Below are 16,758 nucleotides of genomic sequence, written 5' to 3'. Positions count from 1 at the left end.
TAGATAGCTGTGGAAAGGTTTTGAGGGTATTGGGTGGACCTGTACATCAACCAGTGAGGTTAGTAGGTGTATCGCGAGCAGGGGGCATTATTACTGTGGGTGGGGGGCTGTATACAACAGGGGGCATGATTATTATAAAGCAGAGGGCAATATTGCTGTGGGTGGAGGGGCTGTAAACAACAGGTGGCATTATTACTATGCACTGGAGCTGTACACAGCAGGGGGTATTATAACTGTGGGTGGGGGCTGTACACGACAGGGGGCATTATTATTATGGGTGGGGGTCTGTATACAGCAAGGGGCATTATTACTATGTTTTAATATTACTTTACTGCGCATGACACCAAACATCAGAATTACTACTGTATGTGACCCTATAGGTAGAAAAAAGGGAAGGAAGTTGATGAAAAAGTGCAGAGCCTAAGATGTTTGTCAGGCAGGTTCTGAAGAGATGAATTGTAGCTTGAAGAAATCAGTTTGTATGGATACGAAACAGAAAGTGATGCCTCAGATCAAAGAAGACATCACCTGTGAGTCACTGAATGAGGGTTTTTGTATTATGTACAATATTATTTTGTAGGAGTGCCCCAAGGTGGAAAAGGTTGGGAAACACTCCTGCCTCACCTCCGTCCCCACCAGAACTGAGTTAAGTAAATTGGTCTAGCCCTCAAAAATCATTTCAATTTGTCATGTGGCCTCATGGGAAATTAATTACCAACCCCTGCTCTAGTGCCTGCATAAAAGAGCTTTTTCCCGTATACTGTATGTTCTAAGAAGCAGAGATGGGTAATTGATATTAGCGTTTTTAAAGGCAGAAAGTCTTCTGCAAGAACTTTAACTGTACCTCATGTGAAAGATGTCCTCAGTAGGTCACAATCCTAAAAGATCATAGGGCCCTGACCACTGCCTACGAGGTGACAAAAGTGGTGCCATGCAAAGGAATTATTTCAGTCACGTTCCTTGGCATTCATGATTGGCCAGATGTGATGCGACAGCTTTGCTCTCAATGAACTTTCATACTGACTAATATGACTAGTACAACATGGAGTCATTCAATGCATGGCTCACGTGGTTGTATTCAAGGTGATCCAACCTTTTGAGAACACTTTCAAATGTATTCACTGCCAAAAACCACTTAGAAACATGGATGAATGAAACTGGAATTAATAATGAGCATGGCTCGCACTTCTGTATATTTAGAATTCTTTAGTTGCTACAGAATGAATTACTTATTTCTGATAACAATACCAAAACGAATCAGACAGAACTCATGGTCAAGACTTTGAAGGTAACAAAAGAGTGCCGTAACCCGTTGGTTTCCCAGAACAATTCTAATTATAATCTTCCTTTAGTCAGAGTAAAGCAAATCCTATGATGCAATTGTAAAGTGTTATCTTGTGACCGAAAATCTCTGCTAATCCTATTATATTATTCTACAAGACAGATTTAACATTCTGTGAAATAAACCTCATGACACATTTTCACATGGAATGTAACTACCCAGACTGATCAAAAGAAAAACTTACGTCTTGACATCTGTTACAAAAAAAAAGATATATGCACTAATATTTAGGGACTAGTAATAAATACATATACTACGTATACGTATAATAGATATTTTTATAAATTGGTGGGTATTAAGCAGGGCAAAAAGTACATCAAGCTCCATCATTAAACTGCCCTGTAATGTTGAGCACCTTATGACCTCAATTTCTGCATAATGAGTAAATATACAGCCAATAATTCCAGGGAACCCTACATAAAATAAGGTTTACCATTCTTGGTTCTGGGTTAGGCTACCATCGTTTCAGTGGCAGGATGAAATAAGGCTCTTTTGCCACTAAAGTCCTCTTTCTCACGATTGGTTTAGAGCAGCATTTGTTAATGTTTTTACGGGCCCTATTACACAGGATGATTATAGTACGGAAAATTGTTATAATCAGAAAATATCGTTCAAATGTAAATAATTGTAAATTGTAAATAATTGTGATAATTGTTCTGTGTACTTGCAGGCAACAATTGAAAAATCATTTGTGTGTTATCGATCGTTGATTTAGATTTGACCCTAAAATCATTGTTGATCGTTCGGTGTAATTCCGCGTTCTTTCACAAATCATTCAGTGTAATTACACATTATTTATTCTTTTGCTGGGATCAGATGGAGTAAACCAGTGTTTCTTAACTCCAGTCCTCAACACCCACCAACAGGTCTTGTTTTACGGATATTCCATTCCACGAACAGCTGTGGCAGTTACTGGTGCACTGACTATAATTATATCACCTGTGAAATCCTCAAAACTTGAGGACTGGAGTTGAGAAACACTGGAGTAAACGATCGTAGTAACAATCGTTTTAACGATCGTAACTAACAACTATCTTTCTGTGTAGTATGGTAAACAATCTCAGGTTAATCTGAACAATCTTGTTCACGATAGTTTATCGTTCGTTGGTAATTGTTAAAAATCACTTCGTCTAATAGGATCCTAAGAAAAGTATCCTTAGTGCTATGATCATACACTGTGAACAGACTAAGTACCTGCTAGAGCACTGTTCTCTAATCTGTAGCTCTTAAGGCATCCTTCACCCCTGTATGTAGCTCCCCGGATGTTGGCAAATATTAAGGGATGTTGAAAAAGTACTAGAACTTGGCACTATGGTCAAAACTGGCAAAAAGGCCACATCTATAACAGGCAGTCATATTTTAATAGACTTTATTGTGGGACCTCCTAGTGAGATGGCATATACCCCTTGAGATCACTACTACTAATAGAGAGCTCTGAGTTTAGAAAGAACCTAAACATTTAGACTCCTTTACTCATTGTTCCTCTAGATTAGAGTAGGAAAGGAGCAAAAGGTGCAAAATTTCTCAGCTCTTAAATTAGTGATTCCCTTTATGTGTATAAGGGGCCTATTCCACGGAGCGATTATCACTCCGTAGAATAGAGAGAACGATCAGCCGATGATCGTGTCAGCCGATGAACGTTCATTTAGGTTTAAACCTAAAATCATCGGTCACCACCCACGCATCGCTACGTGAAATAGCGGGCACGGAGCATGACCGACGATTTCACAAACATCATACATTACCCGTCCAGGCGCAGGTCTTTGTCTTCTACCGGTCCCGCGCTGCAGCATCAGCATTGGAGCGGCCTGTCTGAGCAGACAGAGCGTTCAGCCAATCACTGGCCAGGACCACCGCGGCCAGTGATTGGCTGAGCGTTCCGTCAGTTCAGTCAGGCCGCTTTGAAGCTGCTGCGACGCAGGACCGGGAGAAGGAGAAGACCTGCGCCGGGACAGGTAATGTATGAAACAAGGGCTGCAAGGACATTGGTAACGATGTCCCTGCAGCCCTTGCTATTGATTGTCGGCTGTGGAATGGGCCCAGTAAACGAGCACCGATCTAGCAGATCGGCGCTCGTTTACATCGTTGATCGGGCCCTGCTCGGCCCGTGGAATAGAACCCTAAGACTTTACAGTCATATAAGTACATCAGCGTTTCCCAATCAGGGTGCCAGGGCACACTGGGGTGCCGGGAGAGCCCATCAGGGGTGCTGCGGGATCCTGGTGGGAATTGTGACACTGTCACTTTAAGCATCCCTAGAAGCTGTGACCGTGCAGCTTCTAGGGATGCACCCCTCATTCTTATGTTCCGTCCGCACAGTGAGCTGGCGAAACATTAAAGTGAACAGAATGTAGGAGCAGGACCTGTCAGCGTCCTGCTTCTACATTTAATCCCATAGGCCGCTGGCACTTCATACCTGCAGCCTATGGGACCCCGGGACGTGACCTCTCCAGCAGGAGTGAAGATGTAATGTCATCACGCCTGCTGGAGGTTCCGTCCTTGCTGCTCGGAAGATGGAGCCCAAAGACGAAGGAGAGCTGCTCCCTGCAGCAACACAGCCCGGATTAGGTGACTATGATGGTTTTTTTTGCTGTTTTTTTTTTAATAACTATTAGTGCACAGCAGGTAGGGGGTTTAGTAGTATGGGGGGCATTATTACTAGGGGAAGAGCAGGGGGCATTATTAGCATATGAGGGCACAGAAGGGGGCATTATTATTGTATAGGGTACACAGCAGGGGGCATTATTATTGTATGGGGTACACAACAGGGGGCATTATTATTGTATGGGGTACAAAGCAGGGGGCATTATTAGTATATGAAGGCACAGCAGGAGGCATTATTATTGTATGGGGGTACACAGCAGGGGGCATTATTTGCCTAAGGGGGCAAATTAGCGGGCATTATTAGTCATCAAAGGATCAAAGGAGATGTATTTTGTAGAACATTATTTGGTAGGGGTGCCACGAGCTAATTTTTTTTTCCAAGGGGTGCCCCGAGGTGGAAAAGGTTGGGAAGCACCGAAGTACATGCAAGAGAACTTACATCTAGTTCTTCTGGCACTTCTGCAGGGCAATATGTACAGACACAAGAGCCTAGATTTATAAAAGGGTGTAAAATATACACTGATGTAAACTGCCCATTGCAACCAATCACAGCTCCTATTTCATGTTACCAGAGCTGAAAGCTATGCTGTGATTGGTTGCTGTGGGCAGTTTATTCCAGTGTATACAGTATTTTACACCCTTTGATAAATCTCCCCCAATTTGTATTTCAAGCACATACTGTACTAAACTTGGCACATGCTTAAATCAGCAACTGCAAAGGTTTAAGCTAAACTGAACACAGACACTAAAAGCTCGGGCCAAGCAAGACGAAAGAAATAAAACATCAAGCATTTAGCCGACTCCAAGCTCTTGGATCCTAGTGTCATTTTGAGGACACATACAATATACAAAAAGAAAATAAATACTAACAATCAAAGACTATGTGGAGAACATTACATTGCACAGCAAGATAATGCTATGTTGTATAAGTTCTATAAACATGTGCTAGATCTATGATTTTCTTAATTGAGTGCCAGAGATTTGTAATTTACTTCTATTATAAAAATCTCCAGTCTTCCAGTACTTGGCAGCTGCTGTACGTCCTGCAGGAAGTGGTGTATTTTTTCCAGTCTGACACAGTGCTCTCTACTGCCACATCTCTACTGGAACTGCCCAGAGCAGCAGCAAATAGAAAACTTTTCCTGCCCTCCAGACTGGACATACAGCAGCTGATAAGTACTGGAAGACTTGATATTTTGTAATAGAAGTAAATTACAAATCTCTGGCAGGTGGTTTAAATACATTTTTTTTGTGAACTACTCCTTTAACAGATTGGCAGGTAGCTGTAAAGAGGAAAGAAAATTTGCTGTGAGGAACTGGTGAGAGATTTACTTACAATGTGTAAAATGTGAAATATTTATTAACCCCTAAAGGACTGTGCCTAAAATGGCCTTAAAGGGGTTTTCCACCTAGCTGGTCTTACTCACCAAGTCCCCCTGAGTATTGAGCCATCTCCTGTCTTTTTAGCTGCTGTTACACGTTTTTCTGAGTCGATCTATAACCAAGATAGGAAACTATATTTCCCATCATGCATCTCGGTGTTTGATACATTTGCGTACTTGCCCCCTTAGCTTTTTTTTTTTCTGCCCACTGCTGTCATTACTATTGCACAGTAAACACAGGACAGTTTTTTCACAGATTTTGTATCATATCACCCCAGTATGTATTCCATACTAGCTGATGATGTAGTATAGCTGACGCACACATGTTGTAGCTATGTGCTGCATAATGGGCATCTGTTTACGGAGTGTGGGGGGTGTAGTTTAGGCCGCATCCCCCCATCCGCATCCCCCTATCTCCGGCCGCATCCTGCAGCCCGCCGCCGAGAGCCTACATTACCTGCTTGGCAGCGCGGCTGCAGTCAGGGTCCCGACTCCGGTCCCGCTCAGCTGATCTGAACAGGACCGGAGCCGGCAGCCTCACTGCAGCTGCGCCGCCGAGCAGGTACTGTATGCTCTCGGCGGCGGGCTGCAGGATGCGGCCAGGGATGGGGGGAAGCGGCCGGGGATGGGGGATGCGGGCTGCTGGATGCGGCCGGGGATGGGCTTATGCGGCCGAGGAGGGATGCGGCGGTGGGGCTGCGGACAGCGGGGGATTAAAGCACATATTCACAGCGGGATATCAATCCCGCTGCGAGTATGTGCTATCATAATGTTGAATTGATACTGGATCCGCAGTTGATCTCGCCTCGAATCCGCAGAAGTGAGATCCGCTGCGGATCCGGTAGGTGTGAAAGCACCCTAATAGGTATAAGAAAAAAGAGGCAACCATCACAGCATCATCACTACCACTATCTATCATAATCCTACAGTGACAGGTATTCAATGCATGTATATATACTGTACTTAAATATATCAGTTGGTAAGATCAATGTTATGCAAATATAAATTATCAAAGCAGACAAAGCACAAATAATTGTGTATACTTAACATACCTATACCTAACATAAGGCTTGGCAGTATATAAGTATACATGCCTGATAAACATCAAACAAACTTGCAGAGACTGATGATGCACCATACTGACATCATCGTCACTGAATCCAGTAATTCTCAAAGATTCATTCTCTGTCTGGTAGCTGGAGACAGATTCTTTTTAAAGTCCACCAAAATGAATTACTGCTGACAATGACACATTTTAGATCAAACAGAAAAACCCAAATACATAGAAAAGCATTCATCAGTTCAACTTTTGCTGATGTAATCTTTGTGACAGATCTGTTCCTAATAAAACTTTAATTATTTGTTCACAGTGATATTTTCTGAGATGCTGGAATATACCAAAAGTAAAATGTCACACTTAAGAACACAGCTATTTTTCTGCACCTAAAAGGAGATATATCATCAGAAAATGACCTATTGGTTAAAATCAAGTTTTAAAGTTAAACATACTGTATTTTCCTACGTATAAGACTACTTTTTAACCCAAGAAAATCTTCTTAAAAGTTAGGGGCCGTCTTATACGGCAAGTGTCGTCTTATAGGGCGAAAGAAGAGCCCGTGGAGCCTCATTGTAGAGTCTCAAAACACAGGACTAGCCAGATATCCCTCTGTAGGTCTTATAGGGCGGGTGCTGAAAAACTCCGGAACAGGACTGGAGAATCTGCGGTCGCAGCATACGGTGGGGGGAGCTTAAAAACGTCCTCATCCCCGGTAACCGTATGAAGGGCAGAGCAAGCTGCAGGGGTCCGGGATATGGGAAAAAAAATACAGTAAAGTGAAGCTGTGGCCAGAAAAACACACCTCTTTACTACCGGTATTACTGTACCTCCTTCTATGCCTCTCAAATCTCGCTGCTGTCTGATGTTTTTTACAAATTTTTATTTGGTGTGTGTTGGAAGAGTAGTCTTATACAGCGAGTATATTCCAAATGCTATATTTTAACTGGAAAAGTTGGGGGTAGTCTTATACCCTGGAAAATACAGTATTTTCCTAATAATTTTGCACTATTTACTATCAATATTACAAAATAATCCTAAAATCCTACTGTTTTTGTTCTGACCACTAAGCCTAAGCCGCGTACTGATGCATGAATGGGCCACAGTTCTGTCTGCTCTTGGGGGACCATCTAAAGGGCTTTGTAAGGGAAAGCAGGCCTAGCACATCAGTGTTTATTTACACCACGGCTTGGACCATTTAATACAGCCTAACGCTATGTTCACATAGCATATAAGTACGGTGTGGAACACTGCCTATTCTTCTATGGGATCTTGGTCAGAGCGCATACACTTAGTATACGTATGTCAGTGAATTGTCTTAGTTATGTCAGTGAATTGCGGCCACAGAAAGACCTGTCAGTTCACACAATGAAGCGAGCGGCTCCGGCCGCTTGCTTCATTGTGTGCTATGAGAGTTCTGATGCGGGCGCGCACTGATGCACCCCCATCAAAACACTGCGGCCGGAAAGATCATCTGGCTGATACTGCAGTACTGGCCGGGATGATCTTTTCAGAGACCGGCCGTTCCGTGACCCAGCCGGGTCACAGAACGGCCGGTCTCGTACGCCGTGTGAACATAGCCTAAACAGGAGAACTACCACCATGCACAACAACTGAAGCTCAGATGTCTCACAGCGACATCCATGACCCATAGACTTATGGGTTTCCTCTGGGTACCCTAGTTTCCTTTAATACTCAAAAAACTTACTAAAGTTAGACTGGGAGCTCCAACAGGAATGCTATATCTTTTTACAGCTCTGTAGAATATAATGACACAAAAGAAATAAATTAATAAAATAAATATATGACATTATGGTCGATGGGCGACAGATGCCACAGCTAGGCAACCATGTAACAGATCCAAAAACCATGGGCTATAAAATATACAATAGTGACATAGGGAGGCAATTTATCAAGCTGTCTAATGGTAGGATTCTCTGTGTCGTCCATAGAGAATCTTACTATTACAGCTATTACAGCTTACAGCTTACTAAGACAGCTTGATAAATCTTTCCCATGGTTCTGTCTAATACCCTATGGTTCTGTCTAATACCCTATAGTGTTGATCCAGAGAAAAGTAAAAAAAATGTATATATATATATATATATATATATATATATTTATTTATTTATACTGTATATATAAAAAAAAAAACATGAAAACAAGTTATGACACCTGTTAAACAAGTAAGGGTCCTATTACATGGGGTGATTATCATTATTGTTAAATTGTTTTGAATTTAAATGATAATCCTTTTGTGTAATACAGGCAACGATCAAACGACGAACAAGAAATCGCTCATCATTCATTTGGTGGTGACACCAAAATCATTGTTAATCGTTCACTAATTGTTTGCTGTAATCCCGCATTCCTTCCCTGTAATAATGATTAACAATCCTGTTTGCGATCATTTATCATTATTTGTTAAAAATCGCTTAGTCTAATAGGACCCTTTGTCAGGAAGAAGCTGGTGACCAATGTCTTATGTTGGCATCCATGATTCATGGGCTAATATAGTTGGTGTACCAACCTAAGCCCTTATTACACGGGGTGACTAAAGGAGCAAATGGCAGCGAGCGGGTGAGTCTGGGGAGGGGGGGGTACAGGGAGCTGCGGGGGGGCTGCCCGGGTGATTGCTAGATTGTCTGGGCAGCCCATAGCATATAGTATTGGTCTGTATGTTGAAAGACAAACGACTGCAACGATCTGCTGAGATTGCTCATGTCGGCTGATCGTTGCCTTCTATTACATGGAACCATTATCGGCCGTAACTGCCGATATCGGACGATAATGGTTCCGTGTAATAGGGCCTTTACTGTATACCAGCCAGACAATAAGCCCCTAAAGAGGTGTACAGTGCTTTGTTTATTTTCCAGACAAAATCTGTAAAAAAAATGTGACGTGAACTATCCCCAAATGTTAACAAAGAACTTTAGGAACGATCACAGTAGTAGTCTATTTTGCTCATTTTCTGACATATTGCAATGAACGAAAACTAATAAACGTATTGATGTTATTAACAGAAATAGACATTATACTGTAGAATTTATCTTTTTCAGGAACTAGTTTAACTGTCACTGAACAATAAGACCCATCACAGATATCGATAGACTCCTAAATGGACAAAGTGCTAATAATGTAACAATACATTTCCTGTCCTGCTCCTATTTGAATCCATGTATGGATAAGAACCATGCTCATTTATACTAGATGTTTATGATGGCTGATGAAACATGATCTGTTCAGTTATACAGTAGCAATAGTTGAGCCAGCAAGCTATGAAGAGAAGCCACTTGCCTGCCTACATAAAGTAATCCCAAACCTATTTTAACCCCTTAAGGACAAAGCCAATTTTTGTTTTTTGCACTTTTGCTTTTACCTCTTTATGTTTAAAGCGCTTGCAATGACAGACTAAATTTTCCCACAAAATATGCTGCGAAATCGGAAAAAAAATCATCTGCGCTGTCAAATTGAAAAAAAAAAAAAAAAGGAATATATTTTCATTTCAGGGAGTTTCATGTTTATGCCATTTTCCCTATGGTAAAACTGACATGTTATCTATGTTCCACAAGTCGGTACGATTACAACGATATGTAACCTGTGTAACTTTTATTTTATTTGAAAGCTTTTAAAAAATTAAAACCTTTTTTTTTAAAAACTAACTTAGTTTAAAAATTGCTCTATTCCCATCCTTATAGTGCTTTAATTTTTTGGTCTATGGGGCTGTGTGAGGTGTCATTTTTTTTCACCATGATCTGTACTTTCTATCAGTAGCTCGTTTGCGTATATAAGACTTTTTGATCACTGTTTATTACAATTTGTTCTGCATTTGATGAGATTATTTATTTATTTTAATTCATAAAATGGGAAAAGGGAGGTCCATAGATATCAATGCTATATATATATATATATATATATATATATATACACACACACAGTATATACAGCACTGATGAATGAGACCAGTGATACATTGCTTTGGGCTGCTGCAGCCTAGAGCTATGTAGTGCCATGTCGGGATCAGTGTCAGTGCGGCGCTGATGCCCGGCCCGGGCAGAAGAATTAATCTCCCCCATGGGGGGGGGGGGGGGGCTCTAACCCACTAGACACCAGGGATGTACCATTCACAGCATTTAAATGCTAATTAGCCGATGCGCTGACAGGACCACGTTGGCTAATAGAGGCGCTCTCAGGCTGCTAATAGCAGACAGCAGTGGCGCTGTTCAGAGCGGGGTCCCGGCACTACTCTTCTCTGAACCTTGCGCTGCCATGATGTAAGAGGTACATCATGGGACGTGATACTAAGAGAGAAGGGGTACATTTTTCTATGTATGTATCTATGTAGGTAGTTATCTATAATGCCTTTTCACTATGCTTCATTACCATCAGATCTATACACATTAGTCTTCAGTACAGTGACACTTTTCTCTCATAAAGCTTACAAGCACATTCTGATGCCAGGACCAGAGGGACACAATTTTCAGAAATGACTGAACTATAGTACAAATGTCTTACAGTTTCCAGGATGCTTCAAGGATCATGCAGGCTATGAACATACGCATATACCCTAAGGACTATTATATGCCTGACATAAAAAGTGTCCCAGGAACTCTCAATTCAGATTTGGATTTACATGCTAAGTAACTCTCCACTAAACTAAACTGACTAGCAGTTCTAAAAACTCTATAAAAATGTCAGATTTGTTAATAAAGCATGATATATTGATGATTTCTGAATAAAGCATTGTATATTGAATACAGCCTTTGTTAAAAGATTTCTCCCTGAAGGGTTTTTTCTTCTTCTTCAGGATAAACACTGCAGAAAATAAGTTGAATGAGAAGAACTTTTTCTTCCACTTTACTAAGTATGTTGCTATGAAAGTGGATGCCACTGTGTAAGATTATATATTATACATATACAGTATACACATTGGTCCCTTAAGTTACAATAGGAATTGGTTCCAGAAAGACCAATGTAAGTTAAAAATATTGTATCTTCAAAATAGAAGTCTATGGAATCTAGTAATTGGTTCTGAAGCTCCAAAGACAACAGAAATTTAAGATAAACCAAAAATAGGAGTATAACTAACATAGATGAAGCAAGCCCTTAAGGCTCTATTACAAGGAACGATTATTGGCCATATTCTGTTACGGCCGATAATCTTTCCATGTAACATTTGTCTTTCGACATTGTTCTGTGGAATAGGGGCGGCGGTAGCAGACCGCTGCTGTATGCTATGGACTGATTACCCGGGCAGCCCCCCACAGCTCCTCGCTGCCGCTTGTAGTGGCGCCAACAGCGACCGGAGAATGAGGAGCAAACGAGCGCTGATAGTGCTTGTTTGCTCCTCACAGTCGCCCTGTGTAATAGGGGCTTTACATATAACATTTAGAGGGGAACTACCAGCAGATTCATACAAATGAACCTGCTGATATCCCTTTGCAGCAGCATACCTGCTGTGTATGTGGCTTTTCTTCCTTTGCTTTCCCCACCATTTTGGTGCAGTTTGAAGAAGAGTAAAGATGCTAATGTGGTTGTAAGAGCATCCCCCACGGCCTGCCCTGGCGCCTCCTTTAGTGATGCGGTCCTTATGTGGATTTATGTATGCAGGCTTGTCAGAAACATGCTTCCTGACTGGCCTGATTGTGCATGCATGAATATGCATAGGGAACGCAACACTGAAGGAGGCGCCGGGGCAGGCCGAGGGGGATGCTCCTACAAGCACATTAGCATCTTTACTCTTCTTCAAACTGCACCAAAATGGCAGGACCTACAGGGAAAAGAAGCAGGCCAGCTTTTAGGTAGACATGACCAAAGGAAGCTGCAAGCAAGCCAAACGGTCCACTGGGGGGACAAGCACCTGAAAGATGAGGTAGGCGGCTGCAGGGAGCTATCAGCAGGTTTGTTTGTAAAAACCTGCTGACAGTTTCCCTTTAAAAAAAAAAAAGACTGTGAGAAGCTGTAAAACCCTTTCTGCTGCTTTCATCTAGTGTACAAAGGGTCAACTTATCTTGATGCAGGTGAAAAACAGAATAGGACATGTGGTATGGTTCTGTACTGTAGAGAGGCAATACTAGAGGGCCAACCAATGCACACACTTCGCTAATATAGGTGCTTTATTAATGAAATGCCCCATCTGGTTATATCATCTAGCCATTCACATGTGCCATACTCTATATCTGGACAGTCTGTGGCATTGTGGGTTGAGTATGGGTCAGATTACAATTGTCCAGAAAACACCATTGTACTGTACAGTATGTTGAAAATATTGTAACTTAAGGCCATTGTATCTTACACATAATACAATGATGCAGTGTACATTTAGCCTAAAATAGACATCCTGAGGTCACATCTAAATGGTAAGGCAGTCTTTATGTGCTCCACCAGGATAGAAGACAGCACTGCATTATTTGCAAGCATGCACTAATATGAATAGGAGTACACCTTTCAATTACCTATACACTGACTGTAACATGGATTGTACTCCTTTTTATATAAAGTAATCACAAGCCTCTGTCTTTGCTCCCCACTCACCACCCCCCAAAAAACCCTGCATATTTAGTTTTTACAATTCCCCAGTATTCACCAACTTATACAGTATACCACCATTGTCATACTTTCAGAAAGGTAAAGAAATGATTCAATGGTTTATTCTCCTATATGAAGATTTATATTTAAGGAATACAGTAAAGCGTTATTAGTTACTACCATATAATGCACAATGCCTGACATGAATTGTAACAAATTCTAGGAGCTTATCACAGATCCGGAACTCTAGTAAACGGGTGTAATGGTTCCCAAATTATCCTTACACATGAAACAATAGTACAAGACTAGCAGCTGATACCTTACAGTCAGTCGTACGCATGGAGCTTAGTCTAGCAAAGTATAGAAACACTCTTTGCCATAGCACAGTGGTCCCAAATGTACAGTAGCACATTCATTCATTGCCATACAGAAAGGCCATGTTGCATAGTGGTCACCAGTTTACTAGGGTGGAAACCAACTCTCTAAGTTTGTAATAAAAAGTATAAACAGTGCACCTCCATCAACGTCATCCATGTTCATCATCCATTCACTATGCTGCATTCAGCAGCTCACACTGATTTTAATGGAAGCTTCAGAGTAAAACCACATGACATGCTGCTTCTTTTTCATCAAGTTCACCTATTCCCATTAAAATAAAAAAAGTTTTATTACAAGTGAAACGGATTATGAAATCAGTTTCTGTGTTATTAACCTGACAGAAAACGGCAGTCTGAACACCTCCTAAAGTTTCCATATGCATCCATGATTTATAGAAGGCAATATAAATTCTATTATAACCGTATTGGCAAGTTTGGAACGTAAAGAACCTAGAGAACCTAAAACACTGTAGGTTCATGTCACTAAACATGAAATCCTTGGGTCTTCAGTCTTCCTTCCACACCAAGAAGTTTTCTAATCATGTGGACCCATGTAATGAATATAGAATGCACCTAGCTGCTACATGCCTTGCCTCTTCACATAAAAGCCCTCATCATGTTACCTAGTCTCTAAAATAGTGGAAGGTAATGTGATGGGGTCTGCCGACTTAGGTCAAATACTGGTATCAGTAATCACAAGAGAAAAGAGTATGTGAGCATGTTCAAGAGGGTCACTGATAAGGTATATAGGTGTCATGTAAGGTACATAGTGACCTTGGATTACATCAAATATATTTTCCCATAGAAAGGACAAGTTTTCCCTTATAAAAGGCCACTGCTTTGTCACCTTGAGCTGACCAGTGATAAACAGGTGAATCTTCTCCTAAAAAAATCGAGTGTTCTAATAATGTAGAATTACATGAATAAAAGATCTGGCCTAAAGAATGACAATGTGGACTGACGAACCTATAGACTGTCATTGGTATATTCATTTTTATTGTGCCAGTGTTACTAGAATTGTGGCTTGTAGGTAAGCTAAAGAATGAAGGGGCATCTGTAGGTATTGAGAATGCCCCTCCCCGAATGACACACCTGACATCTTATTAACTGTAATCATGTGTACATTAGAATACATGTAGGTGGAAAGGTGCAAAATGTAGATATGAATGTATGTATACAGTATATAATATAAATATGTAAACAAATTGATAATATTTGTCATTCTTGCATATAAAATAGGATATCGCTGTGTAATGTATATAAATACTATAGATAGATAATGGAGGTTCAAATATATATATCTTACAGTTTAATCTTAGAAAGGACTTCTTTCTCAGTCCATCCACTGCCTGGTGTCTACCTGCTCCCCATAAGCCAGGTCCATCCATGGGGGTTTCTGTGTAATGACGTCAGAGGCTGCACTCCCTCCCCCCCACAGCTGGATGACATCACACTGTGCACTTATGACATAGGGAGAGTACATGGCTGCTGCATGCTGCCACCATATGCCACATGCAGAGCATCTCTCTCCTGCTCTGAATGAATGCATGTCTTTGCCCATGTATACACGTATTTAGTATAGTAATAAGCTGATGCTGCTGACAACTTCCAGCACAATAACTTCGGGTACACTGGGCACGTCTCCGGGCACGTCTCTGTGGACTCTGTGGATGCCCTTGTGCCTCCCCATCACAACTCCAGGAGGAATCAGCCCCCTCCTCACATCTGTGCCCTCCCGGCAGTGCCCACACCCACATGCAGACAAGATGGTACCTGTGTGCCAGTGTGGCTCGGGCGGGCTCGGTGACTGCAGCAGCGGCGGTGGCGGCGGCTCGGATGGCGGGTTGCGGTAGACTCCTGCAGGCTCGGCTGCTGATAACCAGTGCGGATAGAGCGGATCCCAGGCGGGCGGGCGGGCGGGCAGCCCTGGTGTGTGCGCACTGCGCCGCTCCCAGGGTTCACCAGGCGGGCTGGAGTGACGGCGGTGCCCGGCTACTAGAGGTCACCGAGGTGCCAGCTGCCGGCCAGTCACTAGGACAGAGGGACTGGGAAGAGAGACCGACAAGGGGGCTGTGCCAGACATTCAGTGCCTACTCCTGTCAGAGAGACACGCTTACTGTACCGTCTGCCTGTGATGAGGCTCTAGCACAGCCCATACTGTCACTAGCTGCTGGTACACACTGACATAGCCGCACACAGGAGGTCCCTCAGGGCTCAGCCTATGGCTGCACCTCATGGCCACACCTGGGCACAGGCTGGAGCAGGGTCACACATTGCCCTATAGTTGCTGTATATAGATTTACTATAATACAACTGCTGCCTTATCACCAGCAACATTCCCACACTTCTTTCTCACAGTTGCCCCTCAGCACTGGCAAATAGACACCAATGGAGACAAAAATAATGGAACCTGGTAGACCCGATTGACTGTAATAGGGTTCATCAGGCTTTCCACTTGTTTCCATCATTTTACCTAATGGGATTAAAAAAAAAAAATGGGACATTCAGTGTTTTTGGCTGGTAATTAAAGGGGTTATCCAGCACTACAAAAACATGGCCACTTTCTTCCAGAGACAGCCCCACTCTTGTCTCCAGCTTGAGCAGAGTTTTGCTGCTCAGTTCCATTGAAGTGAATAGACCTTATTTCAAAACAGTTTGCAAATAGAACGCCACACCCTCAGCATGCTGTGTTGTGGAATAACTGCCACAGAGCCTCAAAAATGCCATAGAGGAGAGGAAAACGCCACACCAAAAAAAGCCATGTGTGAAAGGCATATCATAAACTTCCATCGACCTTCAGCTAACTGGCTGCAGGCGGTTTTGCAAAAAATAGCACTATGGCGTTTTTATTGGTGTTTTTTGAAGATTTTAAGGCAGTGTAAAGCCAGTCTAAGACCATTTTCACACATACTGGAATCGCAGTGGATGTCACGCTGTGAGTTCCGCAGCGAAATCTGGTGCGATTCCTGGTACGGTCAGTTTGACTTGGTTTACATACTCGGAGCGGACTTTTCATTCAACAGAGAAATCTCTTAGGTGGCACAGAGTATGTTCTGCTGATTTGGGTTCTAAAAGTTTGACCCTTATGTTAGCACTGCGTATAATAACTGTTCCAATTGACATCCAGAAATACTTTGACCTCTCGGGATGGAGATGCAGGCTTTATCTGAAAGGGAAACAAAAGAACAGGAATAGGCAATGGATTGGGTTTTGGTGTGGGGGTCATATGACAGGAAATTAGAGAATGGTAGGTGTCAACACTTGTGCCCAATTTCTGTATGTCCACCTCTTAATAAATGTGTTGTATTTAGAACTGTTTAAATTGCTTTCAATGCCTGCAATGCGTCTACATTTATGTCATTGATTTACACCATTTAAAAAAAAATAAAGATGATAAATTAGGCTTCTGCAGCCAAGTGCCGTCTCTGTCAGTCCCATAGTGGCAAACAAAGCAGTTGTCACACAGACACA

The 16,758-nt window shown here is 42.1% G+C and overlaps 1 protein-coding gene across 2 annotated transcripts in view; it reads right to left on the bottom strand.

The window, feature by feature from the left end:
• Window positions 1-15,386, bottom strand: part of MYRIP (myosin VIIA and Rab interacting protein) — a 381,686-nt gene extending 366,300 nt beyond the window's left edge. For both annotated transcript variants that reach the window (XR_011361710.1, XM_069958351.1), the window contains exon 1: window positions 15,061-15,386. The gene's annotated coding sequence lies outside the window, so the exon portion shown is untranslated. The remainder of the gene's footprint in view (window positions 1-15,060) is intronic.
• Window positions 15,387-16,758: the final 1,372 nt, after the last annotated feature.

This window comes from Dendropsophus ebraccatus, chromosome 2 (assembly GCF_027789765.1).
Source record: "Dendropsophus ebraccatus isolate aDenEbr1 chromosome 2, aDenEbr1.pat, whole genome shotgun sequence".
Lineage (NCBI taxonomy): Eukaryota > Metazoa > Chordata > Amphibia > Anura > Hylidae > Dendropsophus > Dendropsophus ebraccatus.
Note: the sequence above shows the minus strand (reverse complement) of the source record. Positions and strands in the feature narration are given on the sequence as shown.